The sequence below is a fragment of the Euprymna scolopes genome, unplaced genomic scaffold, assembly GCF_053919585.1.
Source record: "Euprymna scolopes isolate OS-2025 unplaced genomic scaffold, ASM5391958v1 sca415, whole genome shotgun sequence".
Lineage (NCBI taxonomy): Eukaryota > Metazoa > Mollusca > Cephalopoda > Sepiida > Sepiolidae > Euprymna > Euprymna scolopes.
Genome location: NW_027633453.1, coordinates 7501 through 20000, shown reverse-complemented (window position 1 = coordinate 20000; position 12500 = coordinate 7501). Strand labels below are relative to the sequence as shown.

The following is a 12500-nucleotide window of genomic DNA, read 5'->3' as shown; positions in this document are numbered from 1 at the left end:
AGGAGGGAAAAACAACCGCACGTCAGCCACGAGCCTTCCCTCTCCTATCTCTCTCGGGAAGAGAGAAAAAAGGAAAAGTTGCGGGCACCGCAGCAGCGACGGCGGAAGGCCGAAAACGCCGCGCCGGCGGGATCGGGCACGGCTCGGAGGCGGGTGAGGCGAGGAGAAGACGACGGCACGAGACCGACGACACCCCCCGACGACCCCCGGACGACTTTGCCACGACACCTCTCCCGATCGACGCCCTCCTACACGCTCTCTCGCTTTCGCTTCGCCTTCGGGGTTAGTCAGAGGTGGCCCCTACGACTCGCGAACGGCCAGGACTCCTCGGTCCGTGTTTCAAGACGGGTCGGGTGGGTTGCCGATGCACGTCGCTGACCCGGGGTGGCGGGCGGCTCGAGTAAAAAAGCGTCGCCGAGCGACCTCTCCGGAAACGGAAACGGGCGCGGGCGGGGTTGCCCCCGACAAGAACCCGAAACGTCGGCGAGGTGCGTGACGGCGAGGCCGCGCCAGTCCTATCCCGCCTCTCATCGCGCACGCGCCCGAGACGGTGGGGCGCCTAAGGAGCGACACACAGAGTGCGTCGCCCGCACGCGACTTCCGGCGGGATCAAAACGGACCGGCTCGCCACGTGTAACGGATCGTGTCAGATTTCCTCCGTTCCCGGCAGAAAGGGGCAGTTACGTTCGCGGGCCCGACGGCCGGTGGCCCCCGACTTCACAAGGTGGGAAGACGGGGGTTTTCAGGGTGATGAAACGCCTGCCGCCTACGGAAAAAAACCCGCGTGTTCGACCTGCACGCCGGGAACGGGTCGCGACGACGGACCGGAGGGGAAGTGCGTCCGGTGCCGGCCGCGCGGAGGTCGCGCCGAAGCGCCCGCGCCATGATTACGCCGAGCGATGATGAAGGGGACGGGTGCAGCGGAGTCGCGCGCGGAGGGAGCAGGAGGAAAGAAGAAGCGGCGGCGACGGATGCGGCGGGTTAGGGCCCGGCGGCAGCAGCGATCGAGAGGACGAGTCCCCTCCGTCGCAGCCAACCGACGCAGCCACCTACCGACGCCGCGGTCGTCACCACGTTTCCCTTCCCGCTATCCACGCGGCCCGTCTCCTTCGTCGGCGACGCGGGCACAAAAGCTGGAACCGCGGGGAACGAGTCCCCCGCGGACACGACGAACGACGACCTGTGCCGCGACGGCCTCTCTTTCAAGAACACACATCGAGTTTGGGCTCGAGCCTAGGCAGCACCGGACTGAGTCCCCCCGCGATCGCGGTGAGCGGTCCCACCCGTTTACCCCTGGGCGGTTTCACGTTCTCTTGAACTCTCTCTCCAAAGTTCTTTTCAACTTTCCCTCACGGTACTTGTCGACTATCGGACTCGTCCCGGTATTTAGCCTTGGATGGAGCTTACCACCCGATTTGGGCTGCGTTCCCAAGCAACCCGACTCTCGGATCGAAGGCCGTCGCTCGCCGTCCGCACCGAATGGGCCTGGCACCCGCCGCGGGCGGCCCCGATCGAGGGAACTCCGAACTATGCGAGACGAAAACGAACGGCTGCCTTCGACCCATGCGCCACACGTCCCGAAGCCTTTAACTTGCGACGGGATTCGGCGTTGGGCTTCTCCCGGTTCACTCGCCGTTACTAAGGGAATCCCGGTTGGTTTCTTTTCCTCCGCTTAGCGATATGCTTAAGTTCAGCGGGTCGTCTCGTCCGAGCCGAGGGCGGCGGTTTTTAGTAGAGTGTGGTGTTTGGAGGAGAGGAATCTCGATCGGTACCCTCCGTGTGACGACGGCTGGCCGATATAGCGCCCGTCCGACCGAAAATGAAGAAGCCAACAATTAAAAAAAAGCGTGGGTCCTCCCCATCCGACGTTGCCTACGACGCGGCCACCTTTTTACGGTGCGACGGCCGTGCTCGTCGCGCTGCTCGAGGCGTCGCTGAGAGACACCTTCATGAGGCAGAGAGCGAGACGAGCAGGCGGCGCTTACGTCGGCAGTCGGTTAGGTCGGTGCTTTTTTTTTGTTTTGTTCTCCCTTCGGCTGCTTTCGGACAGACTCCTCCTGCTCCTCCTCCACAGTGTTTCTTCACGCGGTCGAAAAGGGAAAAGACTCCGCGGTCTGCCAGCGGGAGACGAAGGAGGAGGCCGGAGAGGGTTTTAAAAAAAAAAAAGACATTGAAAGGAGTCAATTCTTTTTTTATTTTTCTTCCCCCTCGTCACTCGCTCCTGCGACGTCCCGGTTACCACCGTGCCGAGGACCGGGCGGGCACGGGGACGGCAAGATGTCGTTTCGTTAACGGAGAAAGACATGTAACGTTCCGCCTCTCGACCGGACGTGGCCCCGAGACAAGGGATCTCGGGGCCGCAATGTGCGTTCGAGGTGTCGATGTTCACTGAGTCCTGCAATTCGCATCAGTTCTCGCGGCTGGCCGCGCTCTTCATCGACGGACGAGCCGAGTGATCCCCCGTCCAGGGTTCAGCACTTGGTTTTTTTATATTAGTTTTTGTTTATATAGATTTAGTAGTGTGCGAGGAGGTCTGTGCGAGGAGGCGTGACGGCATTGCAATGTCGCGAGTAGTTTGTTTTTTTAGCTAGCGGCGGTGGCACAGCGGCTGCAAAAAAACAACAAAAAACGATAAAGCGGCGACAAGGCAAAGAAGAAGCGGCCATCACTTGCGGTGGGCGAAAAAACAAACAGGTGGTAAGACGCGGAAGCAAGCAAGAAGAGCTGGGGCTTTAAAAACCTCCGCGTCACCACAAATCTATCTCTCGCTCCGCCTTTTATAGGTTTGTTTGCGCGCATTCGAGGCGTTGACGCCGACAGACAGAGGAGGTAGGCCGGAAAACAACAAACCAGTCTCGAACGGGAAAACGGTAATGATCCTTCCGCAGGTTCACCTACGGAAACCTTGTTACGACTTTTACTTCCTCTAAACGATCGGGTTCGGTCGTCTTCTCCAGGCATCGAACGCCGAGGCGTAGATGCACGAGTGTCGTGACGGACACGTCGCGCACTGCCCGGCGGCGTCGTCGGCCAGATCCGAGGACCTCACCGGACCGTTCGATCGGTAGTAGCGACGGGCGGTGTGTACAAAGGGCAGGGACGTGATCGACGCGGGCTGTTGACCCGCGCCTACCGGGAATTCCTCGTTCACGGGGTTGGTTACAGGCCCCGATCCCTATCACGGGAGGTGGTTCAGAGGTTTCCCAACCCTCTCGGGCCGGGGCGAAGTCCCCGCTGATACCTCCAGTGTAGCGCGCGTGCGGCCCCGGACATCTAAGGGCATCACAGACCTGTTATCGCTCCGCCTCGTGTGGCTTTCTGCCACCCGTCCCTCTAAGAAGTGCGTGAGAAAACCGACCCGGACCCGAGCGCCACGGAGGACGCCGAGCCCGCCGTAAAAATCACTGACATCGGCGCACTAGTTAGCAGGCCGGAGTCTCGTTCGTTATCGGAATCAACCAGACGGATCGCTCCACCAACTAAGAACGGCCATGCACCACCACCCACCGAATCGAGAAAGAGCTATCGATCTGTCAATCCTACCGGTGTCCGGACCGGGTGAGTTTTCCCGTGTTGAGTCAAATTAAGCCGCAGGCTCCACTCCTGGTGGTGCCCTTCCGTCAATTCCTTTAAGTTTCAGCTTTGCAACCATACTCCCCCCGGAACCGAACTCTGGTTTCCCGCAGGCTACCCGCCGGGTCATGGAAGCGAACGCCGGCGGATCGCCGGTCGGCATCGTTTACGGTCGGAACTACGACGGTATCTGATCGTCTTCGAACCTCCGACTTTCGCTCTTGATCGAGGAAAACGTGCTTGCCACACGCCATCGCTGCAGTTCGTCTTGCGACGATCCAAGAATTTCACCTCTAACGTCGCAATACGAGTGGCCCCGACCGCTCCCTTCGATCATTGCCTCGCCGTAGACGGAGACCGACAGACGTAGACGAGGCCCTCTTCCATCATTCCATGCTTATCGTATGCAAGCTTGAACAGCCCGCTCTGAGCACTCTAATTTTTTCAAAGTGAACGTACCGGCCGCCGCGGACACTCGGTTAAGAGCACCCTTGGAGGAGAAACCGCCGACCGCAACACGCGCGCAGACAAGACACGAAGCAGGGACTCGGAGCGGACCGGGGGGTTCAAAAAAAAAGAGGAACGCGCGGAAAGGGAGAGGGAGAGAAGCGCGGGGGTCAGAGTGCGGGGATGCGAATGAACGCACCCAAACACACACACGTAGCACCCCCCCGTTAGACTACTCCCGGAACCGAACCGACGACCACTTGTTTTTTTTTTTCCCGGATCCCGATCACGACCTCCTCGTCCACCTCGCCGGCAGGACCGCGTGGCGGGTATGCTAGCGGTTGACACCGGCGGAAAGGGCCGGGAATGCGAACGGACGACCAAAGTCAACGACGGACGATGGCGCCGCCGCCCCGGGGCCGCTTGCGCGACCACGAACCCGAGTTCGGACTACGAGCTTTTTAACCGCAACAACTTTAATATACGCTACCGGAGCTGGAATTACCGCGGCTGCTGGCACCAGACTTGCCCTCCGGTTGGTCCTCGTTAACGGATTTGAAGTGTACTCATTCCGATCGCGGGGCCTCGACAGAGTCCCGCGTCGTTATTTTTCGTCACTACCTCCCCGTGCCGGGAGTGGGTAATTTGCGCGCCTGCTGCCTTCCTTGGATGTGGTAGCCGTTTCGCATGCTCCCTCTCCGGAATCGAACCCCGATTCCCCGTTACCCGTAGTAACCACGGTAGGCACTTAACCGACCGTCGACAGTTGATAGGGCGGACCCTCGAGAGACCCGTCGCCGGGCGTGAAAGCTCGTGCGATCGACCAGTGAGTTATCCAGAGTCACCAAAGCGGAGCGCGCCGCCCTATGAGCCCCGCCACCGAACGGACCCGCGAGCGGGAACGCCGACGACGGGAGGACGGAATGACGCGCATCGGTCTCAGTCTAATATGTAGCGCCGCGACCCGGAACGGCCGACGCGGGTGCCAGCGCGCGAGGCGTGGCGACGACGGCGCGCCGACCGATCGCGGCCTGTGTCACATGTATTAGCTCTAGAATTGCCACAGTTATCCATCGCCTCCGAGGAGGAATACGGTCCCGAGGATTAGGTCCGGTTCCTGAGCCATTCGCGGTTTCGCCCGTTCTAATGCGTGGCGTGAACTTACACTTGCATGGCTTAAGCTTTGAGACAAGCATATGACTACTGGCAGGATCAACCAGGTATCGTTGGAATTTGGGACTTTGTTTCGACAGAACGACAGACCGACCGACCGACCGACCGACATAAGACAGACAACTACAACGACGGGCACGTGTTTATTTATTTTTCGAGGGGGTTCGCCGTCAGTAGAAGCGCGCTGCCCGCGCTGATGGCCTCTTTTTTGTTTCTCCCCTGACTTGGACCGAGACCGAGACTCAAAGAACGAAAGCGACCAACGTCGACAACAACAACGACAACGGCACCCTTGACAGCGATACATACGACAAACGACAAGCAGCACGACGGCAGTGCACACGGACATCGAGGGTCAAGGTGCAGACTGAACTCGCCGAGGTCGTCGTCATCGTGGTCGCCATCGATTCCGTCTCGTCGTCGTCGTCGTCAACGTCCACGTCACAGCCGGCCGAGAAGAGAGAACAGACGACAGCGTCGACAACAACAACATCGACAACGGCACCCTTGACAGCGATACATACGACAAACGACAAACAGCACGACGGCAGTGCACACGGACATCGGAGGTCAAGGTGCAGACTGGAATCGTCGAGGTCGTCGTCATCGTGGTCGCCATCGATGCCGTCTCGTCGTCGTCGTCGTCGTCTTCGTCGTCGTCGTCGTCATCAACGTACCAACCGACCGAGACGAGAGAGCAAGCAACAACGTCGACAACAACAACGACAACGGCACCCTTGACAGCGATACATACGACAAACGACAAACAGCACGACGGCAGTGCACACGGACATCGGAGGTCAAGGTGCAGACTGAACTCGTCGAGGTCGTCGTCATCGTGGTCGCCATCGATGCCGTCTCGTCGTCGTCGTCGTCTCCGTCGTCGTCGTCGTCGTCGCCAACGTCAACGTCAACATCACAGCCGTCATCGGGGAGGAGCTGGACCAGGGCAGCGGCGGCGTAAATTTTCCCGTCACCTTCGTCGTCGCCTTCGTCGACCGACCGACCGACCGGCGTCGTGTTCGTGCTCGGAAAACCGAGGAGAGACAACGTGCACATGGCGCGTTCTCGCAAGCGGCTCCTCGGTCCGATTTTTTTGGGCGGCTTTTTCGAGCTTTTTTTTTTTTTTCTCACCCTTTCGTCCGTGCGACGGCGAACGTTAGGGGAAAAAAAAAAAAAAAAAAAAAACGACAACAACGCGGCGGACCGGGCGAACAACATCGTCGACACACACGACATTGACGACCGGTCCCCCTTTTCACAATCGCATCGAGATAAAAACGAACGAGTCCGATTCGAGCACCGAGTCGCGAGCGGGAGGACTGTCGGTGCAAGTATCGATCACTGACGTGAGCGCTTCGCCGGACAGAGGATGGCTCATCCGGCAGCCGTGCAAATCGACGGTATGGGAAGAACGAACAAGAAGAGCAACGACTTGATCGGCGGCTTGGGAACTGCGGACGGTGAAAACGGGTTAATCGACTGCGACCACGACTGCTCGATCGATCTTCTTTGGCGCTAACAAAGGTGGAGGTGGCGCAAGAAGGGACTAGCGCTATCACCGTCCACGTATCAGAAGATGCGGCGGCAGACGTCGACGCTTATGCGTTGTCGGACGAGAAGTCGCTGCAGCACGTGTACCGCGAGCGGGACGTCCAAGGTTTTGCCAGACGGAAAGAAATCGGGTGTCAGCGAACGTTCACACGGCTGTGAGATCGGACGCTGACAGGAGTAGGAGGCGGCAGGCAGGCGGCGGTTACGGCGGCGGCGCCTGCTGCTGCTCATCCTCCTGTTTGCTGCGGCGACTTCCAGGACGGGAGAGCATCGAACAACGTACGTATGGTTACAAGGGGATCAGGATCTACATAGTGCATCCCCCGCGGCTATTTTTGTTTGTTTGTTCGCTCGTTCGTTAATTCGTTCGTTCGTTCGTTCGTTCGTTACAATGTACGTTTTTCCGTTCGACGGCGGCAGAGAGCGGCGGCGTTTCTCCCTAATCCGGAGGATTTATCGGTCGCACAGCGATGGGTCGTTCGGCCGATCATCGAAAGATTCGCAGGTAGTGGTTGAATGGCAGAACGGCAGCAACAACAGCGGCGGCTGAGAGCGGCGAACGCTGAGGCGGAAGCAGAAGCTGCAGCAAACGTATCGGCTAAACATGGTGGACATAGATATGGCTGACGACGCGGGTACCACGACGACTATGGAACCAGGAAAAGGAGCCGTTAGTTGTTCCAACATATCGTTCGACACGTCGAGCAGCCCTAGGTCCACGGAGAAGCACACACACGTACCACGTATTATAACCTAACGACGATGAGCGGGCGCACGGTTGGCAGGAACGAAGGCGGCGGATCAAAACAAGTTGGAGCGCGGCGACAGCGATAACGGTGACAGCCCTAGGCGGCGGAGATGCCACTTTCTGACGCCTTTGCGACAAGCCCGTAGAGACGTTCCGGACCACCACGAGGCAAAGAGTCGCTGCTCCGACGAACCGACACACCAAAGTGTGCTTCCTACCGAACATGTTTTATAAAACTTTCAAACTGGAAAACCCCAGAAATGGTGTTGGTATTCGTCCAGACCCACCTCCGACACCTGAAAATGGTGGTCAAAAAAAACGTCGATTATACGAAGCGACATTTCTGGTCGGCGATTTTCCAGTTTTACGCCTACTGCCACATGGGGATGTCGGTAGGCGTCGCAAAGTGCCTTCTCGACGCCTAGGCACACCAGGACTTTGTCATTTTTTTCCCCCTCGACATTCCTGGTCCGGTCTATTCCGATTTTACACCTACCGCCATGTGGGGGTGGCAGTAGGCGTCGAAAAGTGCCTTCTCGACCGCTAGCGACACCACTACTTTATCGAGCTCTGGAGGCCCGCACACCGACCCGGGGGCCGCGGAGTCGACCCCGGGGGCCTCCTGGCGTCGCCGCCGCTCACTTGGACGCCTTCCGCAACCTGTGGTCCCGCTCGGGGCCGCCGGGAGCCTCGCCGACCTGACCGGTGTCGGTAGGCGTCTGGAAGCGCCCGGCCGACCTGGACGAGGTCCCCCTGGCCCCCGGGGGACACCCCTTAGTTGGATGGGGGTGCTGTCCCGGGCACACATGCAACCCGCGGCCGCCTACCGACAGCCCCCTTCGCTCGATCGCTACTCCTTTCCAACATATGTCGGAGAAGCCGGGCGGTTGTGAAACCCCAGAAATGGTGTTGGTATTCGTCCAGACCCACCTCCGACACCTGAAAATGGTGGTCAAAAAAAACGTCGATTATACGAAGCGACATTTCTGGTCGGCGATTTTCCAGTTTTGCGCCTACCGCCATGTGGGGGTGGCAGTAGGCGTCGAAAAGTGCCTTCTCGACCGCTAGCGACACCACTACTTTATCGAGCTCTGGAGGCCCGCACACCGACCCGGGGGCCGCGGAGTCGACCCCGGGGGCCTCCTGGCGTCGCCGCCGCTCACTTGGACGCCTTCCGCAACCTGTGGTCCCGCTCGGGGCCGCCGGGAGCCTCGCCGACCTGACCGGTGTCGGTAGGCGTCTGGAAGCGCCCGGCCGACCTGGACGAGGTCCCCCTGGCCCCCGGGGGACACCCCTTAGTTGGATGGGGGTGCTGTCCCGGGCACACATGCAACCCGCGGCCGCCTACCGACAGCCCCCTTCGCTCGATCGCTACTCCTTTCCAACATATGTCGGAGAAGCCGGGCGGTTGTGAAACCCCAGAAATGGTGTTGGTATTCGTCCAGACCCACCTCCGACACCTGAAAATGGTGGTCAAAAAAAACGTCGATTATACGAAGCGACATTTCTGGTCGGCGATTTTCCAGTTTTGCGCCTACCGCCATGTGGGGGTGGCAGTAGGCGTCGAAAAGTGCCTTCTCGACCGCTAGCGACACCACTACTTTATCGAGCTCTGGAGGCCCGCACACCGACCCGGGGGCCGCGGAGTCGACCCCGGGGGCCTCCTGGCTCTCGCCGCCGCTCACTTGGACGCCTTCCGCAACCTGTGGTCCCGCTCGGGGCCGCCGGGAGCCTCGCCGACCTGACCGGTGTCGGTAGGCGTCTGGAAGCGCCCGGCCGACCTGGACGAGGTCCCCCTGGCCCCCGGGGGACACCCCTTAGTTGGATGGGGGTGCTGTCCCGGGCACACATGCAACCCGCGGCCGCCTACCGACAGCCCCCTTCGCTCGATCGCTACTCCTTTCCAACATATGTCGGAGAAGCCGGGCGGTTGTGAAACCCCAGAAATGGTGTTGGTATTCGTCCAGACCCACCTCCGACACCTGAAAATGGTGGTCAAAAAAAACGTCGATTATACGAAGCGACATTTCTGGTCGGCGATTTTCCAGTTTTGCGCCTACCGCCATGTGGGGGTGGCAGTAGGCGTCGAAAAGTGCCTTCTCGACCGCTAGCGACACCACTACTTTATCGAGCTCTGGAGGCCCGCACACCGACCCGGGGGCCGCGGAGTCGACCCCGGGGGCCTCCTGGCTCTCGCCGCCGCTCACTTGGACGCCTTCCGCAACCTGTGGTCCCGCTCGGGGCCGCCGGGAGCCTCGCCGACCTGACCGGTGTCGGTAGGCGTCTGGAAGCGCCCGGCCGACCTGGACGAGGTCCCCCTGGCCCCCGGGGGACACCCCTTAGTTGGATGGGGGTGCTGTCCCGGGCACACATGCAACCCGCGGCCGCCTACCGACAGCCCCCTTCGCTCGATCGCTACTCCTTTCCAACATATGTCGGAGAAGCCGGGCGGTTGTGAAACCCCAGAAATGGTGTTGGTATTCGTCCAGACCCACCTCCGACACCTGAAAATGGTGGTCAAAAAAAACGTCGATTATACGAAGCGACATTTCTGGTCGGCGATTTTCCAGTTTTGCGCCTACCGCCATGTGGGGGTGGCAGTAGGCGTCGAAAAGTGCCTTCTCGACCGCTAGCGACACCACTACTTTATCGAGCTCTGGAGGCCCGCACACCGACCCGGGGGCCGCGGAGTCGACCCCGGGGGCCTCCTGGCTCTCGCCGCCGCTCACTTGGACGCCTTCCGCAACCTGTGGTCCCGCTCGGGGCCGCCGGGAGCCTCGCCGACCTGACCGGTGTCGGTAGGCGTCCTGGAAGCGCCCGGCCGACCTGGACGAGGTCCCCCTGGCCCCCGGGGGACACCCCTTAGTTGGATGGGGGTGCTGTCCCGGGCACACATGCAACCCGCGGCCGCCTACCGACAGCCCCCTTCGCTCGATCGCTACTCCTTTCCAACATATGTCGGAAAAGCCGGGCGGTTGTGAAACCCCAGAAATGGTGTTGGTATTCGTCCAGACCCACCTCCGACACCTGAAAATGGTGGTCAAAAAAAACGTCGATTATACGAAGCGACATTTCTGGTCGGCGATTTTCCAGTTTTGCGCCTACCGCCATGTGGGGGTGGCAGTAGGCGTCGAAAAGTGCCTTCTCGACCGCTAGCGACACCACTACTTTATCGAGCTCTGGAGGCCCGCACACCGACCCGGGGGCCGCGGAGTCGACCCCGGGGGCCTCCTGGCTCTCGCCGCCGCTCACTTGGACGCCTTCCGCAACCTGTGGTCCCGCTCGGGGCCGCCGGGAGCCTCGCCGACCTGACCGGTGTCGGTAGGCGTCTGGAAGCGCCCGGCCGACCTGGACGAGGTCCCCCTGGCCCCCGGGGGACACCCCTTAGTTGGATGGGGGTGCTGTCCCGGGCACACATGCAACCCGCGGCCGCCTACCGACAGCCCCCTTCGCTCGATCGCTACTCCTTTCCAACATATGTCGGAGAAGCCGGGCGGTTGTGAAACCCCAGAAATGGTGTTGGTATTCGTCCAGACCCACCTCCGACACCTGAAAATGGTGGTCAAAAAAAAACGTCGATTATACGAAGCGACATTTCTGGTCGGCGATTTCCAGTTTTGCGCCTACCGCCATGTGGGGGTGGCAGTAGGCGTCGAAAAGTGCCTTCTCGACCGCTAGCGACACCACTACTTTATCGAGCTCTGGAGGCCCGCACACCGACCCGGGGGCCGCGGAGTCGACCCCGGGGGCCTCCTGGCGTCGCCGCCGCTCACTTGGACGCCTTCCGCAACCTGTGGTCCCGCTCGGGGCCGCCGGGAGCCTCGCCGACCTGACCGGTGTCGGTAGGCGTCTGGAAGCGCCCGGCCGACCTGGACGAGGTCCCCCTGGCCCCCGGGGGACACCCCTTAGTTGGATGGGGGTGCTGTCCCGGGCACACATGCAACCCGCGGCCGCCTACCGACAGCCCCCTTCGCTCGATCGCTACTCCTTTCCAACATATGTCGGAGAAGCCGGGCGGTTGTGAAACCCCAGAAATGGTGTTGGTATTCGTCCAGACCCACCTCCGACACCTGAAAATGGTGGTCAAAAAAACGTCGATTATACGAAGCGACATTTCTGGTCGGCGATTTTCCAGTTTTGCGCCTACCGCCATGTGGGGGTGGCAGTAGGCGTCGAAAAGTGCCTTCTCGACCGCTAGCGACACCACTACTTTATCGAGCTCTGGAGGCCCGCACACCGACCCGGGGCCGCGGAGTCGACCCCGGGGGCCTCCTGGCGTCGCCGCCGCTCACTTGGACGCCTTCCGCAACCTGTGGTCCCGCTCGGGGCCGCCGGGAGCCTCGCCGACCTGACCGGTGTCGGTAGGCGTCAGTCAAACTTGCTTAAGAGGCAAAGCCTCCTCACACCTTAAGAGAGTCACAGTTAGTCCCGCCGTTTACCCGTGGTCGTCGTCGGGGGTGCCGGTCGGTGTGTTTCGGCGTGTTTCTTTCTTACTTTAGCTCGCTCCTATAAGCTAACTCAGCAGCCCTGCTAAAATCAATTTATCATTATTTTCAATCTATCGAAAATCTTAATTTATTATTATTTTCCAACTATCGAAAATCTTAATAGAGTTGGGGTTTTTGTTTGTTTTTTTTTTTAAATTCCATTGTAACAACAGACAGCCAGCCAGCAGCATGTGGTGTCGGTAGGCGTCTGGAAGCGCTTGAGGAGGCAGAGGAGTTGGCAAGCTCGCTAAACTGCCCGCTGGTGTGGTGGTGTCGGTAGAGGCGTCTTGAATATACCCGGTCGCTCGATCGACGACGACGACGGCTAGGTGGCCGAGGAGGAGGACTACCTACCTACCTAGCCGAATAGCCGTGGTAGTCGTCAGTCAAACTTGCTTAAGAGGCGGCAAAGTCCCGCCGTTTACCCGTGGTCGTCGTCGGGGGTGCCGGTCGGTGTGTTTCGGCGTGTTTCTTTCTTACTTTAGCTCGCTCCTATAAGCTAACTCAGCAGCCCTGCT

At 60.1% G+C, this 12500-nt stretch overlaps 2 non-coding genes and 1 pseudogene across 2 annotated transcripts in view; all 3 read right to left on the bottom strand.

Moving 5' to 3' along the window:
• Nucleotides 1-1721, bottom strand: part of LOC145274710 (large subunit ribosomal RNA) — a 5724-nt gene extending 4003 nt beyond the window's left edge. Inside the window, exon 1 of the ribosomal RNA XR_013866890.1 lies at nt 1-1721. This exon is cut by the window's left edge and continues 4003 nt beyond it. This is a non-coding gene — a ribosomal RNA (large subunit ribosomal RNA).
• Nucleotides 1722-2314: 593 nt separating this feature from the next.
• LOC145274715 (5.8S ribosomal RNA) lies at nt 2315-2472 on the bottom strand. The gene has a single exon (XR_013866894.1). It is a non-coding gene; the product is annotated as a 5.8S ribosomal RNA (ribosomal RNA).
• Nucleotides 2473-2871: 399 nt separating this feature from the next.
• LOC145274716 (small subunit ribosomal RNA) lies at nt 2872-5243 on the bottom strand (annotated as a pseudogene).
• Between the last annotated feature and the right edge of the window lie 7257 nt (nt 5244-12500).